The 19,362-nt window shown below is 41.4% G+C and overlaps 1 pseudogene; it reads left to right on the forward strand.

Moving 5' to 3' along the window:
• The window catches only part of LOC129626153 (patched domain-containing protein 3-like), a 42,822-nt pseudogene extending 24,973 nt beyond the window's left edge, over positions 1-17,849 (forward strand).
• Positions 17,850-19,362: the final 1,513 nt, after the last annotated feature.

Genomic DNA, 19,362 nt, shown 5'->3' on the forward strand with positions numbered 1-19,362 from the left:
CCTGCCCCCAATCCCTCCCAGCATCAGAGTCTTTTCCAATGAGTCAACTCTTCGCATGAGGTGGCCAAAATACTGGAGTTTCAGCTTTAGCATCATTCCTTCCAAAGAACACCCAGGACTGATCTCCTTTAGAATGCACTGGTTGGATCTCCTTGCAGTCCAAGGGACTCTCAAGAGTCTTCTCCAACACCACAGTTCAAAAGCATCAATTCTTTGGCGCTCAGCATTCTTCACCGTCCAGTTCTCACATCCATACATGACTACTGGAAAAACCATAGCCTTGACTAGACAGACCTTTGTTGGCAAAGTAATGTCTCTGCTTTTCAATATGCTATCTAGGTTCGTCATAACTTTGCTTCCAAGGAGCAAGCGTCTTTTAATTTCATGGCTGCAATCACCATCTGCCGTGATTTTGGAGTCCCCAAAAAATAAAGTCTGACACTTTCCACTGTTTCCCCATCTATTTCCCATGAAGTGATGGGACCAGATGACATGATCTTTGTTTTCTGAATGTTGAGCTTTAAGCCAACTTTTTCACTCTCCTCTTTCACTTTCATCAAGAGGCTTTTTAGTTCCTCTTCGCTGTGTGCCATAAGGGTGGTGTCATCTGCATATCTGAGGTTATTGATATTTCTCCCGGCAATCTTGATTCCAGCTTGTGCTTCATCCAGCCTGGCATTCTAATGATGTACTCTGCATATAAATTAAATAAGCAGGGTGACAATATACAGCCTTGACGAACTCCTTTTCCTATTTGGAACCAGTCTGTTGTTCCACATCCAGTTCTAATTGTTGCTTCCTGACCTGCATACAGGTTTCTCAAGAGGCAGGTCAGGTGGTCTGGTATTCCCATCTCTCTCAGAATTTTCCACAGTTTATTGTGATCCACATAGTTAAAGGCTTTGGCATAGTTAATAAAGCAGAAATAGATGTTTTTCTGGAATGCTCTTGCTTTTTTGATGATCCAGAGTATGTTGGCAATTTGATCTCTGGTTCCTTTGCCTTTTCTAAAACCAGCTTGAACATCTGGAAGTTCACAGTTCACGTATTGCTGAAGCCTGGCTTGGAGAATTTTGAGCATTACTTTACTAGCGTGTGAGATGAGTGCAATTGTGCGGTAGTTTGAGCGTTCTTTGGCATTGCCTTTGTTTGGGATTGGAATGAAAACTGACCTTTTCCAGTCCTGTGGCCACTGCTGAGTTTTCCAAATTTGCTGGCATATTGAGTGCAGCAGTTTCACAGCATCATCTTTCAGGATTTGAAAGAGCTCAACTGGAATTCCATCACCTCCACTAGCTTTGATCGTAGTGATGATTTCTAAGGCCCACTTCACATTCCAGGATGTCTGGCTCATTAGCATTTAGTATTTTATGTTTCAGTTCAGTCACTCAGTTGTGTCCCATTCTGCAAACCGATGGCCTGCAGCAAGCCATCTTCCTTGTCCATCACCAACTCCTGGAGCCTGCTCAAACTCATGTCCATCGAGTCAGTGATGCCATTCAATCATCTCATTCTCTGACATTCCCTTCTCCGCCTGCCTTCAATCTTTCCCAGCATCAGGGTCTTTTCCAATGAGTCAGTTCTTTGCATCAGGTGGCCAAAGTATTGGAACTTCAGCTTCAGAATCCATCATATGAATATTCAGAACTGATTTCCTCTAGGATTGACTGGTTGGATCTCCTTGCAGTCCAAGAGACTCTCAAGTGTCTTCTCCAACACCACAGTTCGAAAGCATCAGTTCTTCGGTTCTCAGCTTTCTTGATGGTCCAACTCGCGTATCCATCTATGATTACTGGAAAAACCATAGCTTTGACTAGACAGACCTTTGTCAGCAAAGTAATATCTCTGCTTTTAATATGCTGTGTAGGTGGGTCATAACTTTTCTTCCTAGGAGGAGGCAGCTTTTAATTTCATGGGTACAGTCACCATCTGCAGTGATTTTGGAGCTCCCAAAAATAGTCTGTCACTGTTTCCATTGTTCTCCCATCTATCTGCCATGAAGTGATGGGACTGGATGTCAAGATCTTAGTTTCCTCAATGTTGAGTTTTATGCCAGGTTTTTCATCTCCTCTTTCCCTTTATTCGAGGGGATCTTTAGATCCTCTTCGCTTTCTGCCATTAGGGTGGTGTCATCTACATATCGGAGAAGGTAATGGCACCCCACTCCAGTACTCTTGCCTGGAAAATCCCATGGACGTAGGGGCCTGGTAGGCTGCAGTCCATGGGGTCCCGAAGAATCAGATATGACTGAGCGAACTCACTTTTGTTTTTCACTTTCATGCATTGGAGGACATAGTAACCCACTCCAGTGTTCTTGCCTGGAGAATTACAGGGACGGCAGAGCCTGGTGGGCTGCTGTCTATGGGGTCGCACAGAGTCGGACACAACTGAAGTGATTTAGGAGCAGCAGCAGCAGCAACTGCATATCAGAGGTTATTGTTATTTCTCCTGGCTATCTTGATTCCAGCTTGTGATTCCTCCAGCGTGGCATTTCGCATGATGTACTCTGCATATAAGTTAAATAAGCATGTGACAATACACAGCCTTGACGTGTTCTTTTCCCAGTTTGGAACCAGTCTGTTGTTCCCTGTCCAGTTCTAACTGTTGCTTCTGAGCTGCATACAGGTTTATGAGGAGGCAGATAAGGTAGTCTGGTATTCCCATCTCTTTAAGAATTTTCCATGGTTTGTTTGATCCATACAGTCAAAGGCTTTGACATAGTCAATGAAGCAGAAGTAGATGTTTTTCTGGAATTCTCTTGCTTTTTTTTAAGATCCTATGGATGTTGGAAATTTATACTCTTGTTCCTCTGCCTTTTTTACATCCAGCTTGAACATCTGGAAGTTCTCAGTTCATCTACTGTTGAAGCCTCACTTGAAGAATTTTGAGCATTACTTTGCTAGCATGTGAGATGAGTGCAATTGTTCAGTAGTTTGAACATTCTTTGGCATTGCCTTTCGTTGGGATTGAAATGAAATCTGACGTTTTCCAGTCCTGTGGCCATTGCTGAGTTTTGCATATTTGCTGGCATATTGAGTGCAACACATTCACTGCATCATATTTTAGGATTTGAAAGAGCTCAACTGGAATTCCATTACCTTCACTAGCTTTGTTCGTAGTGGTGCTTCTTAAGGCCCACCTGACTTTGCACTCCAGGATGTCTGTCTCTAGGTGAGTGATCACACCATCATGATTATCTGGGTCATGAAGATCTTTTCTGTATAGTTCTTTTGTGTTCTTGCCACCTCTTTTTAATATCTTATGCTTTCTGTTAGGTTCATACCATTTTTGTCCTTAATTGGCCCATCTTTGCATGAAATGTTCCCTTGGTATCTCTAATTTTCCTGATGAGATCTCCAGTCTTTCCCATTCTATTGTTTTCCTCTATTTCTTTGCATTGATCGCTGAGGAAGGCTTTCTTATTCTACGTTTTGGCTATTGTGAATAATGCTGCAGTGAAGCGTAGTGTCCAAATCTCTGTTTAAGCCCCTATTTTCAGTTCTTTGCAGTATATACCTAGGAGTGGAATTAGTGGGTTGTATGATAATTCACTGGTTAGCTTTTTGAAGAAGCACCAAACTATTTTTCACAGAGGCTACACCATATTATATCCCACCAGCAATGTGTAAGTTTTCCAATTTCTCCACATTCTAACCATGATTATCTTTTTAATGTGTCTATTGGTTATTTGTATATCTTCTTTGGTAGTGCAGAGGTAGAGAATCTGCTTGCCAGTGCAGCAGATGCAAGTGACTTGGTTTCGATCCCTGTGTTGGAAAGATGCACTGGAGAAGGAAGTAGTAACCACTTCAGTATTCTTGCCTGAAAAATTTCATGAAGAGAAGAGTTTGATGGCTATGGGTCACAAGGAATCAGACAGCTGAGTGACTGAGGTTACACACATATCCTCTATGGAGAACTGTCTACTCAAGTCCTTTGCCCTCTTTTTGCCTGTGCCCCAAGGCTTGTAGAATCTTATTTCCACACCAACGGTTCAACTTGCGCCCAGGCCCTTGGCAGTGAAAGTTCAGAGTTCTGACAACTGGATTACCAGGAAATCCCCACCTTTGTTCATTTTTAGTGAAATTGTTTGTCCCTGATTCATGGGGTCGCAAAGAGTTGGACATGACTGAGTGACTGAACTGAACTGAACTTGTTGTTTTATTCTGTTTTTGATGAGTAAATGTCTTAGATATTAAATCCTTATCACGTTATATAATATGCAAATATTTTCTCTCATTCTGTAGATTATCTCTTTAGTTTCTTGATAATGCCCTTTAATGTACAAAGATTTTAATTAAGATGAAATTCAATATGTTTATTTATTTATTTTTTACTTCTATTTTTGGTCTTATATCTAAGCTTCCATCAACAAGTAAGGTCGTGTACATTTACTTTGTTTCATTCAAAAGTTTTATGGTTTTAGCTGCAATATTTAGGTGGTTGCAGTTTTTAATCATAGTTGTATATGATGTGAAGTAGGGGTCCAACTTCATTCTTGTACATGTGGAAATCCAGTCATCCAAGTGCCATTTGTTGAAGAGACTGCTCTTTCCCAGTTGATTGGATTTGGCATCCTTGTCAAAAATCAGTAGGCTGTAGATATATGGATTTATTTCTGGAGGCTCAGTTCTACTCCATTGGTCTATATGTGTGTCCATATACTAATACCACTCTGTTTTAAGTACTGTAGCTTTGTTACATGTTTTGAAATCTGGAAATCTCAGTTGTCCATTTCTTTTTTCTTTTTAAGGTTATTCTGGGATATCCAGGGCTCCTTTAATTCCATATGAGTTTGAATGTTGACCTATACATTTCTGAAAAAAAGCTGTTGAAGTTTTGATAGAGATTGTGATTAATGTGTAGATCATATTAGGTGAGATAGTCATTTTTGACAATATTAAGTCTTCCTCCCCATGGACTGTGAAAATCTTTCCATTAATTTAGGTCTTCTTTAGTTTCTTTCACCGATGTTTTGTAGTTTTCCATGTACCAGTCTTTCACTTCTTTGGTTAAATCTATTCCTGAGTATTTCATTATTTTAAACTCTAAATGAAATCACTTTCTTTTTGGGATTGTTCATTGCACATGGATAGAAACAACTGAATCCTGTGTGTTGATCTTGTATCTTGCAGCTTTACTGAATTTGTTTACTAACTTAAGTGGCTTCCTTTGAATTCATTGGAGTTTTCATACATATGATCATATAATCTGTAAAAAGATGTAGTTAAAATTCTTCCTTTCCAGTTTGAATTTCTTTAATTTCAACATCCTGTCTATTTACTCTGATTAGCACTTCTAGTGCATCTTTGAATATCCCTGATGAAAGTGGGCATCCTTATCTTGTTCCTGATCTTAGAGGGAAAGATTTCTTTTTCTCACCATTGAGTATAATGTTAGCTGTGCAGTTTTCATCATTGCCTTTATAATTTTGAGGAACTTTCCTTCTATTCCTTGTTTTTGAGTTTTTATCATGAAAAGACATTGAGTTTTGTCAAGTGCCTTTTCTGTACCTTTTGAGAGTCATATGGTTTGTTATCCTTTGTTCTGAAAGTGTTCTGCATTACATTGATTGATATTCTCATGTTGAACCACTCTTCCATTCCTGGGTAAATCCCACGTGGTCATGATGTATACTCCTTTTAATATGCTTATTGAATTGTGTTTGCTCGAATTTTATTGAGGATGTTTGTATATATATTTATAAGAAGTATTATCTGTAGCTTCCTTGTGATATCTTAGTCTGGCATTGATATCAGTGTAACATGGCCTCATCAAAAGAGTTAGGAAGTGTTCCCTTCCTTTCAGTTTTTTTGAGGTAGTCTTGTTGTCTGTTATCAGTATAGGCACTCCTAGCCTCTTTTGGTTAGTATTCATAGGGAGTTTCTATTTCATCCTCTTATCTTTCAATCTATTTAAGTGTTTGGATCTAGAGGGAATCTCTTGTAAATAGCATATAGATGAATCATGCTGTTTTATCCATTATGACAATATCTGCCTTTTTATTGGAAAGTTTAATCTGTTTAGATTTAAAATAATTGCTGACAAGGAAGGACTTACTTCTATTGTTTGGGTGCTTATATTATGTATATATTATAGCTTATTATCCTTCATTTCATCCACTGATGCCTTTTTTTAGGCAAACCCAGGCCCCAGCAGTGAAAGCACCAAGGAGTCCTAACCACTGGACCACCAGGGAACTCCTGATTTATGCTTTCTCCAATGTGTAGTGTCTGTTTTTCTAGTGAGCTGTTTTGATTGGTCATTTTGCTGCCAGTGATGCCCAAGTCTGCCTGAGCAGTGGAATCACATGTAGAAATTTTTAGACACATGGATTCTGCAACTTCTCTACAAACTGTAGATTAGAGTCTGCAGAGCTATGTTCCAAGATTGCAGGAATCTAAAGTTCTAAGACTCTCCTAAGTCATTCTGAGAAACTGCTTAACCAAAGTCCTTCTTGGGGACTAGAAAATCTTCAAGTGTTTTCACTAGTGTTCTACATACACATCTTCCCTTCCATTGCCTATTGAACATTAAAATAAAGGTCATTTAGACAGAATCATGGAGAAGGCAATGGCACCCCACTCCAGTACTCTTGCCTGGAAAATCCCATGGACGGAGGAGCCTGGTAGGCTGCAGTCCATGGGGTCGCTAAGAGTCGGACACGACTGAGCGACTTCACTTTCACTTTTCACTTTCATGCATTGGAGAAGGAAATGGCAACCCACTCCAGTGTTCTTGCCTGGAGAATCCCAGGGACGGGGAGCCTGGTGAGCTGCCGTCTATGGGGTCGCACAGAGTCGGACACGACTGAAGCGACTTAGCAGCAGCAGCAGCAGAGAGAATCAACACAGCAACTAGTCAACGTCAAATAATCACTCTAGCCAGTAATATACTTCACTCCCCCCATCCTCTGAAGAATTTATATCAACAATCCAGAGACCTGAAAGAGGGAATAGAGCTAAACATGTCAGATATAGGTTTTATCCTGTTAATCTTTCTGATTTCAAGGTTCATCTGTGGTACTTTTATCTTAAACTCCTGTAAACCAGTGTTGTTGCTTTAAGAAAGTATTGGTTGCAATCAAATTTTTTTCTGTAATCAAAACAAAATATTTTGTGAATGTGTGTGTATGTGTGTGTATGTTGATTTGGGACCCTGAGTTTAACTGATAACACCAGCAATTTGAGAAAAAGTGAAATACAGACACACATAGCTGTTTTAATAAGAGGAAAGTTTAGTTATTTTAATGTGGCCTTGCGTGAACAAGGTCTTAGTTATATTCTTGCTCTTTGGGAATCAGTAACTCACTTCCATAGTTGACTTTGCTAGTCTTCAAACCAACTTAGTTTCTCTCTTCTACGAAAAGTTTCTAGAGGCAGTTATCAGTCATTTCTTTTGAAGAAGTTAGCAATGAAGTAAAACAGAAACCTAGATTGTTGTCAATATTTTAAGATGGAAAGTTGTGCTTGTTAGGGAGTTAAAGTATTAAATCCAGTCTTTTTAAAATGCTGTGTATACAACAGGATCCTCTATGACCCACCTCCCAGAATATTGGAAATAAAAGCAAAAATAAACAAATGGGACCTAATTAAACTTAAAAGCTTCTGCACAACAAAGGAAACTATTAGCAAGGTGAAAAGGCAGCCTTCAGAATGGGAGAAAATAATAGCAAATGAAACAACTGACAAACAACTAATCTCAAAAATATACAAGCAACTCCTACAGCTCAACTCCAGAAAAATAAATGACCCAATCAAAAAATGGGCCAAAGAACTAAATAGACATTTCTCCAAAGAAGACATACAGATGGCTAACAAACACATGAAAAGATGCTCAACATCACTCATTAACAGAGAAATGCAAATCAAAACCACTATAAGGTACCATTTCACGCCAGTCAGAATGGCTGCGATCCAAAAGTCTACAAGCAATAAATGTTGGAGAGGGTGTGGAGAAAAGGGAACCCTCTTACACTGTTGGTGGGAATGCAAACTAGTACAGTCACTATGGAGAAGAGTGTGGAGATTCCTTAAAAAACTGGAAATAGACCTGCCTTATGATCCAGCAATCCCACTGCTGGGCATACACATTGAGGGAACCAGAAGAGAAAGAGACACGTGTACCCCAATGTTCATCGCAGCACTGTTTATAATAGCCAGGACATGGAAGCAACCTAGATGCCCATCAGCAGATGAATGGATAAGAAAGCTGTGGTACATATACACAATGGAGTAGTACTCAGCCATTAAAAAGAATACATTTGAATCAGTTCTAATGAGGTGGATGAAACTGGAACCTATTATACAGAGTGAAGTAAGCCAGAAAGAAAAATACCAATACAGTATACTAACGCATATATATGGAATTTAGAAAGATGGTAACAATAACCCTGTGTACGAGACAGCAAAAGAGACACTGATGTATAGATCTTATGGAGTCTGTGGGAGAGGGAGAGGGTGGGGAGATTTGGGAGAATGGCATTGAAACACGTATAATATCATGTATGAAACGACTTGCCAGTCTAGGTTTGATGCACGATACTGGATGCTTGGGGCTGGTGCACCGGGACTACTCAGAGGGAGGGTATGGGGAGGGAGGAGGGAGGAGGGTTCAGGATGGGGAACACAGGTATACCTGTGGCGGATTCATTTCGATATTTGGCAAAACTAATACAATATTGTAAAGTTTAAAAATAAAATAAAATTAAAAAAATAATAATAAATAAATAAATAAAATAAAACAAAATGCTGTGTATATATTCCCATTTTTGTTGGTCCAACCAAGAAACAGGCATATGATGTTATTCAAAATGGGGTACATGTTACTTTTTTTTCCCGTAATTAAGTAGCCACCTTTCTTGGGCTTCCCCGGTAGCTCAGTGGTAAAGAATCTGCCTGCAATGCAGGAGACACAGGAGATTCAGGTTTGATCCCAGGGTGGGGAATATCCCCTACAGGGAGGGCATGGCAGCCTACTCCACTAATTCTGCCTGGAGACTCCCATGGACAGAGGAGCCTAGTAGGCTAGAGTCCATAGGGTCACAAACGGTCGGACATGACTGAATCGACTGAGCACACACACACAGCCTCTTTTCTGGAACACACATCTCTAGCAGAGGAGAACCAGAAAAATCTTTTAGAAGAAGGCTTTCATTCTTTTGGTTAGCCACAATATATATTAAACCAGCTTTGACATACAGGAGATATTTAGGATTGTCTTTATGGCTAACTGGACTCATAAGTGGGTGTGAAGATCCCTAATCCTGGGCACTTTCATACTGCTTACTTCCATTCATGCTCCTTTGAAGATCAGAGTGGAATTAGCTATTGGCAGTGCATGGCACCCCACTCCAGTACTCTTGCCTAGAAAATCCCATGGACGGAGGAGCCTGGTAGGCTGCAGTCTATGGGGTCGCTGAGTCAGACACGACTGAGCGACTTCACTTTCACTTTTCACTTTCATGCTTTGGAGGAGGAAATGGAAGCCCACTCCAGTGTTCTTGCCTGGAGAATCCCAGGGACAGCGGGGCATGGTGGGCTGCCGTCTATGAGGTCACACAGAGTTGGAGACGACTGAAGCGACTTGGCAGCAGCCGCAGTGTATCTTTGTTGTTTTGAAAGTCCGGCAGGTGAATTCATGCTTGGCTCGCTGCATAAAAATCAACCAGTATAGTTTGGTAACAGCACAGATTCCCAACTTTTCTGTCTGTGCCTCCCCCATCTCCCCATCTTCTGTTCAGTTGGTCTGGGTTAGTGCCTGGAAATTAAAGTTCTCCAGCAGACAGGTATGGCAAATACTGTGCAAGAGGGCTCTGAAGAGATGTCTGAGTAAAGAATGTTATGGATTGCTGGAATTTGAGTATGGAAGCTAACACTGCAAGTTCCATGACTTTTCCCTCCAAATTTACAGGTGTGTCTGTGTACAGAACAAAATGTGGGTCGCAGCCTTTGGAGTCCTTTCTGCTGCCTTGGCAGTGGTGAGTGGCTTTGGCCTGATATTGTACATTGGGGTGCCATTTGTGATCATCATTGCAAATTCACCATTTCTTATTCTAGGTGAGTAAAACAAAGCATGAGGCTGCACACTGTGTATGTGAGCGTGTGGGGTGGGTAAAAGAAGGGTATTGTGTTAGATTAGGCAAAATAGTTATATATAGGTGACTCTACAGATGCAAAATGAGGAATCAGGAGAAAAAGAAAATCAAATGGAATTATGTGCCTTTCAGTTCAGTTCAGTTCAGTCGCTCAGTCATGTCCAATTCTTTGTGACCCCATGGACTGCAGCACACCAGGCCTCCCTGTCGTCACCCACTCCTGGAATTTACCCAAACTCATGTCCATTGAGTCAGTGATGGCATGCAACCATCTCAATCTTTGTCTTATGTACCTTTAAGAGTTAGAAAAATTTAGTACCCCAAATGGAAAAACACAGACGAGGGACATGAACAGGCAGTTCACACACACATACACACACACACAGAATCCAAAACACTAATCATTGAAAATATAAAAAAGAAATATTTGACCTTTCCATTAATCAAGGGATGCAAGTTAAACCAAAAGTGAGACACCTTGTCTTTTTATTAGATTAATGAATATTACAGCAAGACTGAAGGTTTGGGGAAGGTTGTATGCAAATAAACACACATTCTGCTGAGGGAAATTTGTAAATTGGTACACGTTTAAAATATAACTTTGCAACAAATCAAAAGACTTAAAAATTTTAAATGGAATCTGACCTGCCAATTCCACTTCTGGTAATTCGTCCTAGTTATTGGACAGATGCTCACAAAATAGAAGACGTATGTTCATTTCAGTGTGATTTAGAATAGGAAAAAACAAAAACAGGCTAATTGTATGATAGCGTACAGTGAATGATGTTGGATTCGTGATCTCCAAAGAAGAATATTTAGCTTCTTCTCCACCAGGGACCAGGCTTGATCACTCAAGAGCTTCTGTGTAGCAGAGTTTTATTAAAGTATAAAAAGGGGCAGAGAAAGCTTTTGACATAGACATCAGAAGGGGGAGGCAGAGTGCTCCCCTAGCTAGTCTTTTCAAGGCCTTATATACTTTTTTCAGACCCACGCCCACAACATACATCTTAAATGAACAAGATTAGAATGAACAATAGAAAGATCTTACCAGACCCACTCCCATAATATCCATTTTAAGATGACAGGATTAGTCAGAATGTTCCTGTTAAGGAGAAACATGTCCTTGAGCAAGAAGCATTGTTATATTCACTAAGACAAAGCAATGTAGAAAAGACCGTTTGTCCTTTTCTCCTTGGGAGCCTCAGACCCCTTTCTCCTCCTCAGGGACCCTGGTCTTCTTATCAACCTACCTAGGAATTGACTTTCTCATTCCCCCCTTTTCTTTTAGGAGGATCTTGTTGTCAAGGGAAAGGGCCATCGTTTTCATTCCATAACTACTTCCTGCTGTTGAAGGGCACTGTCCCTAAGTTGTTGAGGCAATATATTCTCCTAACTGCCATACTGAGGGTCTCTGATCCAGGGGCCCCGAGTAACAGTTGCAGGAGGCTGTGGCACTCGGAGGAGCCTGGACAACCATTGGTAACTTAGAAGCTTTCAGATGGTTAGAAACAAACACCAATTTTACAGTTACAGATGTAAGGCAAAATACCCATTAAACCAAGTTAAATCATAATCAAAATTAGAAGTCACATTATGTCCCTAGTTGAATCAGTCCATTTTAGGGTTGTTAGAAGTCATCAGCAGAGAAGGCAATGGCACCCCACTCCAGTACTCTTGCCTGGAGAATCCCATGGATGGAGGAGCCTGGTGGGCTGCCGTCTATGGGGTCTCACAGAGTCGGACACAACTGAAGCGACTTAGCAGCAGCAGCAGAAGTCATCAGAAGAAGACGAGATATCATATATGCTTGTTGTCAGTGCAGGTATTCACAGAGCTGAAGAAAGTCCTTTCCTTGAAGTGGAGAAACCCACCATGTGAAGCCTTTCCCTGACAAGGTTGAAAACCTGAAAGCTGAGTCACATAGTTAATTCTAAGGTTTCAGGGTGTATGACAAGATCTGTGCATGAAAACAGTCTCATAGAGACAGTCCCTTCTTCTTAGGGGCAGTTCAAGCCCTCGTTAAAGTCATGGGTAAAACTTTAAACCAACTGTCTTGTGTTTCCTGAGTTAGCTTACATGGATGGCCTTTAATAACGGCATTAGCCTTTTCAACCTTTCCTGAAGATGGGGGTCTCCAGGGACAGTGTAAGTAACATTCTATTCCTAGAACTTTTGACACCCCTTGAGTTACACTAGCTTTAAGATGGAACATTGTTGCTCTGAACTTAGAGTTTAAGATCCCCTTACATCATGAGAAGTCATTGGAAGATGGGGAACACTGGTCGGCTGAAGGGCCAATAACAGTAAGGTTTCGCCCATTCCTTAACCTCAGGCTTTAGTGGATACTGCTTTTGATGTGAAAATAAGTGCGGGGTTTTGAGCTTGATAACAACAGGAACAGCATTTTGTGCTCAACCCAGAGTTTTTCCATCAGCCCACACTCTAGGATTTACATTTTGTTCACTTAAAAGAGCAGGCTCCATATTCATGAAAACAGAGGCTGGACCATGTTCAGTATATGCCTCCTTAGAAGGGGTGAGGGAAACTCCAGCTTGATTAGAACCTCGTGAGAAAACAGCACGGAGACCCAGCTGCAGCTTAAAAAATGACTGAAATAATAGCGTTTGGCTCATCCTGACAGTCCCATCAGAGTAGTGGATCAGGAGGAAAGCAGACCAGGGGCTTTAGTGAGCACAGAGAAAGTTGCCCCAGTGTCCAAAAGAAAATCGATCAATTGGCCCCCCACAGTTATTAATCCCCAGGGTTCCACAGGTGTAATTAGAATGGGAGCTTGTATGGGGACCCCCAGGCACTTTCAGTCCCGAATGCCTTGAGAATCCAACCCCTGGGGCCTATGTCTCAGAGGGCGGCCTCTCCTCAGGTGTGGTCATTTTATAGACCGGACATGGAGCCGGGCGCAGCTTAGATGCCTGAGGGCAAATCCAGCTAGAGATGCCTCTATTTCCACCGTAATAACAAGTCCCCCCCTTTTCACCTAGGTTACTCTGGGCACTTTTCCTCAGTCTGTTTCAGAGTTGATCTAACAGCCATTGTTGGGGCTTCATTCTTTTGTCAGTTTTTTTCCTCCTACTTTCCTCCTTGTATTCTTTACTATGATATACCATCTGAGCCAGCTTTAACAGGTTTTTAAAGGCTGATTTGGTCCAAACGCCTGTTTTCATAACTTATGGCAGATATCTGGAGCTGACTGAGTGAGAAATCTATTTTTCAGATTATTCCTTCCTCTGTATTTTTGGGATCAAAGTCAGTAAACTTGTGGAGAGCCTCTTGTAGTCTATCTAGGAATTTTTCAGGAGATTTTTTCTCTCCCTGTTCTGTGTCAGCCAACTTAGCATAGTGTAAAGTCTTAGTGTGCACTGGCATGAATCCTTCAAGAATACACCTGGAAAAGTAGTTCTGATCCCACCTTCGTTTAGGCATGCTATAGTCACAGTCTGGCTCTTCATGGGAAGTGCTTGGCTCCCAGGAAGGAGGAGAGCTATTTTGTGCTTTCTCTTTCCCCTTGTCTCATCCTCAAGCCATTCATCTTCAAAAGTAGTAGCTTCTCCCAAAACTCGAGTTCTCGAGTCAGGAGTCAGCATCTGTCCCAAGACATACGTTACATCTCTCCAAGTAAGGTCATAAAGTTAGTCCTCTAAAGGCTTTTATGAATTGGGACTGTTTGAGTTTCTACTGAGACTGAGGCAACCCCTTCTGGAAGGGTGCCCTGAGTCAGCCTGTTTAGTTGGGAGCCCTAGATACAGGGGCAAAGTAAGAGAAGAGGAGGCTGCTGAAGGTTTCACAGCCAAATCTGCACCCTTAGGACATAAATCTTGCATGTCTTGCAGACAGATAAAGAGCAACACATATGGCAGTTCTACCCATTTCTCTTGTTTTCTACAGAACTGATCTAATTGTGAAACAGTATTATAATTGAGACCCTTCAGCCGACAGTGTTCCCCATCTTCCAAAGGCTACTATGGCCATTTGGTATCAAAGACAAAGATCAGGCATGTCTTTTTTAAACTCTGGGAATCAAAATTGTCCCCGCTTTAAAAAATACATTTTAAAGAGGTGGTTCTGGATCTGCTAGCTCCCATCTGTGAAAGTGAAGTCGCTCAGTTGTGTCCGACTCTTTGCGACCCTGTGGACTGTAGCCTACCAGCCTCCTCCGTCCATGGGATTCTCCAGGCAAGAATACTGGAGTCAGTTGCCATTTCCTTCTCCAGGGGATCTTCCCAACGCAGCGATCGAACTCAGGTCTCCCGCATTGCAGGAAGATGCTTTACCCTCTGAGCCACCAGGGAAGCTCCCATCTGTAAGATAGAAAAAAGCAGCATCCACAGCCGTGGCTTCTTTCCACCGGAGGTGTCCCTCCCTGCTCTAGATGGGGGTGTAGACAGACGTTCCACCAAAGCTTTCCTTCCCTGCTTGGACTTAGTCTGTCCCTTACTGACAAAGGTGACTTATCCGTCCCTTCTGGTTCCACCACCAGAGTGGGGTGGAGATGCACCAGGGGTAGACCTGATGGCATCCCAGACTGATGTCCAGTTCCTCACCATGAAGACCTTTGTCTGATTTTCTCTTCTCCTCTGATGCCACCTGGGGTGGAGCAGAGTAGCTTTCCTGGAGTGTTTCCCAAGCTCGTCTTCTAGGGGAAGCATCCATGTTCCATGTGTGTGTGCACATTCCCGAGTACAGTCCTGAACACAGTAGAAGCTTTGGGTTATAAAGAGACGAACAAGAAAATCCAAGATGTCTCTTTTGAGTGTTGCCACACCAGTATATGTGATAGCAAAAGAGAGACTGGAGGGTCAGCCAGCGAGGAAAAAGTGATTTCTGTGCTAAACTTACTAGGGCCAATCCTTCCAGTTCATTCCCAGAGATTCCACAAAAGGAATATCTAGGGAGTTGAGACACAAGCCATTGGAAAGCTTTCTCTGGTCTGCTGAGAGCTAGCACTACCAAAGGAAGCCCACTGCACTTCCAAGTTGACCAGATCCTGCAGTTTCCGATCTGTGTCTTCAAAAACCTCATGATCAGCAGCAATGCTTCTACCCACATAGATCAGAGGCACAGACATGACAAAGACTTACTTTTAGGACTCTGGACCCTGAGGCAGCCAGCCAAGAGAATGACCTCTAGCCTGAGAGATGTTCCTGGAGCTAGAGCTCCACCTTGCTCCCAAACGTGCTCTGGTAACTTTCAGCTCCTAGCAAGGCTAGGCGCTTTCATCCATATAGTTTGAGGTCTAAGTAAAAGTACAGAGTAACGGCATGGATCACAAGTCCCTTGAAAGTCTATGATCTGACAGGTTAGGTTAGTAGTTCTAATTCCCCACACAATTATGGAATGGTCAAAGAGACCAGGAAAAGCTGACCAAGAAAGGAAAATTCGGTCCACACACTTCACCCATTTCTGGCCCTTCCCCTCACAGGGATGGTGGGTGTCTCTTGGCATTGGGATGTCGGTATATAAACCCCGACAAGGCTTCCATTTTGGGGTCTGCCTTCAGTCATTATAACGCACCACAAAACCCCAGTGCAGGGCTCATCACTTGCTTTGCACAGGACATGTCATTCATTCACACAAGCATACCGCAAGATCAGTGAGACCTTGAGAGACAGGCAAAGAAAACCGTTTGAATTCATCTTGTTAATTTTAAATGGAAGTTTAAACAATGCAGAGACTCTTTCTTTCTGTAACAGTGTTGGAGTTGAAGACATGTTTATCATGATTTCTACCTGGCAGAAGACCAGCCTCATGGATAGCATAAGTGAGCGGATGTCCGATGTCTATTCAAAAGTGGCAGTATCCATTACAATCACCACCATCACCAATGTCCTGGCCTTCTATACAGGAATTAGGACCTCTTTCATAATAATAAAGAGAACCTGACCTCTTTCAGGTCTGTACAATACTTTTACATTTATATAGGAACAACCCTGCTCTTTTGTTATTTTCATAACATCATGTGTTTTGGAGTGTTTATGGCCATGGATGGTAAAAGAGAAGTAGTCTGTCTACGCTGGCTGAAGAAGCAGGAAACTCCTGACCAAAAATGTTCCTCATTAAAAAAGTCCTTTTGCCTCCCAGGTAATTTTCTCCAAGCTGAACATAAAGCTGATCTCCATCCAGTGAATCTATTCTTTTTTCAATTTATTTTTTATTGAAGGGTAATTGCTTTACATAATTTTGTTTTCAGTCAAACCTCAACATGAATCAGCCATAGGTATACAAATGTCACCTCCCTTTTGAAACTCCCTCCCATCTCCCTCCCCATCTCACTCCTCTAGGTTGATTCAGGGCCCCTGTTTGAGTTTCCTGAGCCATACAGCAAATTTCCGTTGGCTATCTATTTTACATATGGAATCCAGTGAATCTATTCTTTAGAGAATATTTTAGTCCTTTTCTCACAAGCACCGAGTCCAGGTTTTTTGTAGTGCTCCTATACTTCATACATCATAAGTAGTATATATGGGTGTTTCTGAGTGCAGGAAGGTTTAGACTTCCGAAATTTGGCAAATGATGACTCCTACACCACACAGTATTGTAATGTAGAAGAATATTTTTCAAGTTATGGTCCCAGGGTTATGTTTATCATTACTGAGACCCTTGACTATTGGGATAAAAATACTAGGCAAAAATTGGAAAAATGTCTGGCACATTTTGAAAACAGTGAGTATGTAGAGAAAAATCTTACAGAATTTTGGTTATGAGAATATATAAAATATATGGAAAGCCTCCATCAAGATAAAAATGGTGACAGCTTTTCTGAGCAATAAATGCACTTTTTAAATGGAATTTCCACTTTAAATGGAATGTGTATAACATTAATATTACATCATCACAGGTAAACATTTGTTCCCAGGCCTTCATTCAAACCATGAGTATGTCTTCTTCAAGCAATAAGAAACTGATGTTACACCAGTTCCGAGACATGGCCGAGAAGTGTGAAGTTCCCCTAATGGTATACAACCAGGCTTTCATATATTTTGATCAGTATTCTGCAATATGAGAAAACACTGTTCAAATGTGACTGTTGCATCAATAGCTATGTTCATTGTTTCCTTATTGTTAATTCCTCATCCCCTGTGTTCTTTGTGGGCAACTTTTGCTATTGCTTCTGTGATTATGCGCCCCTTGGGTTTTATGGCCTTCTGGAAAGTCAATCTTGATTCCATAGCCATGATTAATTTTGTCATTTGTATAGGGTTTTCTTTTGACTTTTATACTCACATTTCCTGTGCGTTCGTTTTGAGTTCAGAGCCCTCAGTAAACTGAAAAACCATTGAGGCATTGTATCTGCTAGGCTACCCTGTGTTACAAAGTGCATTTTCAACAATAATAGGTGTGTGTGTCCTGTCTGCAGCTAAAGCATACATCTTCAGGACATTTTTTAAGATTGTTTTTTGTGATGGTATTTGGAGCTGCTCATGGTCTAATTTGTATCCCAGTATTCTTAACTGTTTTTTGAAAGTTAGTTTGAACAAGCACTGACAAATCAAAGACCAATTATAGAATTCCTGATAAGCCCAGCCCAATCCGATGAAAACACACCATTAAGAATAGTCAATAAACTAAATGCAAAGGCATGTTTCCTTGGCTTGGAAATACCATTTAAAAATGTTATTTAAAATATCCTGAGAGAGGAGAGAACAACATGGTGGAGGAGAGGTGGACATGGAGTACATCTCTCTCCACATATATATCACCAGTACACCTTCAGACATAGAAGTGCATGCAGAACACCAGCTGAGAGTGGACAGGAGTACCTGATCGGTGGAAAAGAATACATAGACCCATGCAAAACTCGGTAGGATGAAGGAACTAGGGGGCAAAACAGGAGTGGGAGATCTCAGATGCCTATTCAGGACTACGAATGCGTGCCATTCTAATCATAAGCCCCAAAATTAAGTTTCTGGGGATACGACTTCTCAGGATAGATTTAAACAGCCAATACTGCTTGGCAGGGGTTGTACTCCAAAATAGACAGGAGATAGATCTCCTGATCCCTGAACAAGGAGGAACTTGAACCATCTTGAATGAGATGTGTTGTTTCTGGGTAAATATCTCCAGCCAAGTTAAAGAAAGTCTCACAGTCCTGAAGAAAAACATTCAGATCCTACAGGATCTCAAAGAACGAGCTGCAGAGTTCTCGAGGTGGCTACAATCTCTCTTTGGGGGCTCTTCTGGCGATGGGGAATTTGGAGTTGGCTAATGCCCCTACTAATCCCTGTTATCACCATATTGATGCTGCCTATGATTGCTCCGTGTATTATTGATGAAGCCATTTTGTCTCAACATGCAATGCCAGTTCAACAAGAGTATATAAAATTACACCCAACCACGGAAAATATCACTTACTCTTAGATGAACACCACTGTAAGGACTCTGAGGCTTCAGACTAGCAAGAGGGGGAGGTCCAGTGCCCCTCGCTATCCCAACTTAGCTGGAAGTAGCCAGAGAGAGCTTGACGTCTATATTCCCAAAGAAATGGGCCTCCTATCTCTTGAGGTGGGAATATTAGTTAGAATAGGAAGAATAGGAAAAAGGAGTCCAAAATGGTGGTGGCTAAAAGACAAAGAAAGGAAAAAGCATGCGAAAGTGGAACAAAAGAAAATCTGAGGACCGGAGTAAGGATCTCAGGTGAAAAAAATAGCCCCCCTGGCTCACCCAATTTCCATGGGGCAGGCTCAGGGGCAAGAGACAGATGTATAAAAAAAGGAAACCAAGATGGATCGAGGCCTCCCCTTTGGGATTGGCCTGCTCTCACACCTCGAGGGTGTACTTTCCTTTGCTGGCTGAATAAAACTCTGAGCTGTAAGCGAGCTGTAACACTCGTCCGCTGTGTTTCAAATCTCTGCTCTGGAAAGACAGAACCGAGGAAATCACATACTTAAGTGACATATCCACACATTGTATTTATTATCACAATGAAACCTTTTTTAGAGTTTACTAATAAAATTGTTTTACCTGTAGCATGACACAGTTGCACGTGATATGATTAGAAGGCATGCCAATTGAAACAAGGGCACCACTGTCATAGAATCTGCCTCAAATTCCAGTTGTCTGGAAAGTCATGTAGAGGACCGGCCACAAAAATATATTCAGGTAAAGAGCTTTCAATTCTGATATTGTGTGTGTTACATATGATATTGAAACACTACAGCTTATTGATTTAAACATCAAAATTCAGTGAAAAATCAAAATATATGGATTATGATTTTAGAATAAGAAGATAATGAAGATTTTCTTCTTCCCAT

Source organism: Bubalus kerabau, chromosome 13 (genome assembly GCF_029407905.1).
Source record: "Bubalus kerabau isolate K-KA32 ecotype Philippines breed swamp buffalo chromosome 13, PCC_UOA_SB_1v2, whole genome shotgun sequence".
Lineage (NCBI taxonomy): Eukaryota > Metazoa > Chordata > Mammalia > Artiodactyla > Bovidae > Bubalus > Bubalus kerabau.